The sequence below is a fragment of the Cupressus sempervirens genome, chromosome 10, assembly GCF_028749045.1.
Source record: "Cupressus sempervirens isolate cs-2001-9-10 chromosome 10, ASM2874904v1, whole genome shotgun sequence".
NCBI lineage: Eukaryota > Viridiplantae > Streptophyta > Pinopsida > Cupressales > Cupressaceae > Cupressus > Cupressus sempervirens.
The window spans coordinates 667,731,795-667,737,058 of NC_143127.1; positions in this window are offsets into that span (position 1 = coordinate 667,731,795).

The window sequence follows — 5,264 nt, forward strand, 5'->3', positions numbered from 1 at the left end:
TGGTCTCCTTTGTCAACATATTCTCTCCTAATTTGTATTTGTTTCATTTTTAACCTCCATAACTCTCCTTTGGCACTGACGACCTAGGGTTTGGAAGTCATGACTTTACTAGAGTTTGAAGGCTTTTCTATGTATATTTGGTAGATTCTATGGGTGAGATTGGTAAGATCTCAATATTTTATGGGTAAAATATTGGTTCTCATGTTTTGTTTCTTTAGAACTTAATAAAAATATCTTTTGATTTATATCTATATCTTCTTAACATTCAAGCTTTGTGTATTTTCCATTCTTTGAGTTAATTTTTTCTTTGTTAATAGGTCAAAACATTGCAAGTGGAAATGGTAGGAAGAAAATAAAAAATGAAATTTCATTTTCTTACTAAATGTTTCTATATGGCTCAAATAATTTATATTGAACCCTTTAGAGATTCCAAGCCATCTTTTCATGAATAATGAAAATACTCTTTAACCCCTTTCTGAATAATGATTCCCTTGAATACTTGGCACACCATTGCTTCTTTGAAAGAAATAACCAAACTTGTATTGTTATATGTTATTTAAGGGACCTTTGGTATTAGCAATGAAACATTGGAAATATAAACACTATGATCTAGAATCTATCTTTTCGTATGCCTTGATTAGAATTTAGAATAGTTCCAAAATCAAGTTCATGGTCATTGGTTGAGTTTATATTGACATCTTGATTTGAATTTTAGAATATTCAAGGCATCTACAAGTTTTCATTGGAAATGTGGCCCAATCCCTCAATATCCTCCTATTGGAGATATGCATTGGCATCATTATTCAAGTTCATGATTATGTAGAGGTTGCTCATGGCCAGGCAATCCTGGGGATGTGGGAGCTTGTTAGGTATCTTGGTGCATTCTCTCTAAGTTTTTTGAATGCTAGGTTTCCTTTGTATTGTTGATAGATTAATTTGTGTATTGTTTGTAGTAATTTTTTTTTTTAATTGTTTGTGCTTCTCAAAGAAATTAATTTGTAAGTAAAAAATTAATTGAATAAATAGAAATATATAATATTTAATTATAGGTCTAGCAATACCATGAGTCATTTGTAGTTAGACACATACTAATCAGATCACCTCCAATTGAACTTAACTCACTTAATTTTTTATGAAATGATGAAAAATATTTCAACACACCATGACTGTAATGATGTGCTTCAAAGAAAAAAGTTGTGGTAGTTTATCCTTTAACCACTCAACAAGGTTGTAACACGTGTTTTCTCATGCTTGAATCAACATCTATGAAAAAGAAACAACAACAAAAAATGGATATCTAGAACTATTATGTTATTATATTATAGCTTTGACAAATGCATCAGAACAAATAATTAGATAGTCTTGACTATACTCCAATGAAAGACATTAGTAGTTGACAATGTCTTTAGGTTGTGTAAAATCTAATGTGGTTTAATATGCAATAAGAGGTTATTGTACACCACATTCAACACTAATTTCAATGATCTTTTCTAGTGGAGAAGCAAGAAAGGGAAAAGGAAAAGAAAAGGTCTTGTATACATAGTGTATTACTAGTGGCTTACATATATTCACATTAGTAGCCAAAAAGAGTAGCAAGAGCTAGGTCAGTCAGTAGTAGTGGTAGTGGTATTTGATGGAATTATAAATTTTTGCAAAATTTAAGAGCCCCAAAGCATCCTGACAAAGGGAAAATTTTTAGATCTTACCGACTACTTATATTCAAACAATATGCTTCAATCATTGAATCATGGAGAATGAGACAACTATGATAGACACATGTAGTTGTGTGATGTCATAAGTATAGAAAAGTATTTGGACATAAAATTATGAATGATATGATAAACATATCTAACTGGATTTGACAAAAATGTCACTTTTAGTTCATTGATTTTACAACAATCCAATCAAGATCAACAAAAGTATAACTACAACTGTACAAAAGTGTTTGAAAGTTGCAAATTCTTTGGTGGTTCTAGTCTGAAAGAAAATAATTCTTGTAGTTAAAAACAACTTGAAGATGATATAAGGGTTGCAACTATAAAGAACAAATATAGTTTCATGATAATTTTTTTTAATGTATTGAGCAGAAGTACAAAAACAAACATTTAATTATTGATATTTTAGAGCATCTACAAAAGAACTCATCCTCAGAATTGTCAATTATAGCAAGCACAATATTAGCAGCACATCTAAGATATTGATTACATAACTAAATATAGTAGTTATAACCAATATCACTGATATGTACATGAAAATGTAAAGAGGAAGCCAATCTATAAAGAAATTTTTTATATGAACAAAATTTTGAGGAAGCATTCAAAGGTAAGAAGACACAAGTCTCTAATTCTACAATTTTTATGCCTATAGTTGATTATTTTGATGAGGTGGACAACTATGAAATACACCAATAGTGCATCATGAGCCTAATCAATAAAAATCTAAAATGAATTAAGTCGTAAAGAAAGTGGAATCCCAAGATGAGAAGTGAATTCAGAAGAAAAATAGCAGTTTGTTTATGGACTAATGATTGAGCAAAAATTTTAAAAACAAGCAATATATATCATATTTGACACCATATATTTAGAGGTAATATACCATAAAATTGAGAAACTTGTTTCAGATTATGGAGGCGTGAACATGTTGAGCTTATCAATCTTTGTTGGAAAAGAATTTCTTGATAGCATTCAACTCTATAGCCTCAAATATTGATGAAGGTAGGGAAAGACAATATTATAGGGTGTAAAGATGTTAGAACATTTGTGTAAATGATGTACTCATGGAAATAGTAAAATTAAGGATAATTTCAAAGACAATTGGTAACCATAAAGACCATTGAAAATAGATAAATTTCTAGCACATAGAGAACATACCAAGTGAGTATTGAAGGATAAACAAGGATGCATAATATACATCTTTAGAATTTCGTAACTATCCTAGTTGATGGATAGTAAACATGGTTATGTACAATAGTATTTGAAAGAGAAAATTATGTCTTGTGTTTGTATGTGTATGTTTAAAGGAAGGAGATTATTATAGTCTCAATCCATGATTTCAGCTACTTGTTTTGCCCAAAAAAAAAGCCTGATAAGGCTATAAAACAAGTTAAATCACTATAGTTCCTTAGATAAAATTTATAATAATAATAAAAAATCTTTAGAATGTGCTTCCAGCTCAAAATAATATGTCTAAAACATCAATGTTTAATGTTGGAATTACTAATACCAATTACAAGTTTAGCCCTGACAAGTGGATTTCCATTAGATAGCACTTTAAGGAGATGTTTTACAATGTCTTGTTCTAATTTACATCTTTCATCATCTTAATCATCATCATCATCATAACAATACCCATCTCTTCATGTCATGGTTCCAGTATAAAGAAGAGTTCCTAAAGCATAAACAATAGATGCCCTCACCAGACTGTGAAAAAACATACAAAACATATGCCATTAGTCTCGATATTATTGATTATATATATGCATAGAGAATATTTAATCTCACAGTGAAGGTATAGTCATGGAATTCTCAAGAAAAAAGAATATTAGAAACATAGATAGAAAACAAAGTGAGCATATGGCTAGAATAATTACTATGGAAAGAAACCATGATGGATATTTAACCCATTCTAATTTAGAATGCACCAATGAGTTAAAACAAATTGGAGTCAAATATAGTGGAAATATTTTTGATAGCTAGATATTTCACACTCCACAACTCGTATTAGCCTGATTGTGCCATCACATTTCTACCAACTAGATGAATTGGTAGTTTCAAATTTTTTTATTAAAATAAAAGTAATTCAGAAATATAGTAGTAAACTTAGGAGAAAAAAATAACAAAGGACAAAAGAGAGTTTTACAATTAAATTCCACATTTCTATGATTTCAATGATGAAGGTTATTTCTAATATATTTTTATGTTATAATATAAATGTTTCTATTTCATCTTTTGTATAATAATTTATTTTCTAAAATGAAATTAGGATTATTACTCTTTTTACAATATCATTTTTATATATTGTATCATGTAAAATCAACAAAGAAATAATAATTACCCACCTATTTCTAAAATGCCCATATACTTTAAAGATATGGGAGTTTGTTTGGGGGAAATTGGGATTATGTTGGGTGTTGAAGGATAACTTAAGTCAATTCATGGAAAACTAGGATTGTCCCTTCTATCACCCTAAACTTATACTTCTATGGAAAAGTGTTCCACCCTATATTTTCTAGGACATTTGGAAAAAAAGAAACAATAGAATCTTTTGGGAGGAGGAAAAACCAAAGGAGCTTGTCATGGGAATCATGCAGAAATTACTAAAGGAAAATATAATAACGACTAAATGCAAGCTACCAAAGGAAGAACTAGGTGGAAAAGAAACACAAATAGCAGAGATATGGGGTATCTAGGAGGGTTTCAATCATTTTGATAACTCCAAGGTCTTAAAGAGACAAAAAAAATGGCAACCACCAACCTTAACATAGCTCAAACTAAATTATAGTGGTGTTGCAAAAGTGGGTATAGGAGTAGTAGGTGGTGTGTTGAGAGATAGAAATGGAGATGTGCTACTAGTATATTCTAGAAATGTTGGAGGAAGTAATAATCTAGCTAAAGCAATGGGTTTGCTTTGGGGCTTGCAATTAATAAGGGAAATGTAGATAAAGGAAATAACCATAGAAGGGGATTCCAAATTAATCATTGATTTGGTGAAGGGAGTTTCTAAACCTGGCTAGAATATCGTAAATGTTATCATGGATATGAGAAATATTGTAGATGAGATGGAGAAGTCCAATTACAACATATTTATAGAGAAGGAAATATGGTAGTAGATGTTGCTGTTTCCATGGGATTCGAATTAAGAAAATTGACATGCTGGAGAAACTTAGAAAATTTAAAGGAGGAAATGAAGCCTTGATTGGCAAGGAAAAAGTGGGGAGCAAAAGTTAAGCATGATTTTCCAAATAAAGGTCAGTGCCAATTTTGGCAACATTATACCTAGAAAGATAAAATGTGCTAAATTTAATGGAAAGTTTAAGGGGAAGTTGATAAGATGGTACCATATTGATTGGATATTAAATGGAGGTGATTTGAGATGGCATTTATTTCACCATTATGGTAACACAAGGAAAAATTTTAATTCTTCCTTTTTTAAAGTATGAAGCTTTTAGTACCAAGTTTGTCAGTACATTCAAGGATGTGAGAATAATAATGCTAAGTACATGTGAATCCTGTCATAATTTTGATTAGGATTTTGAAGTAGCCTAA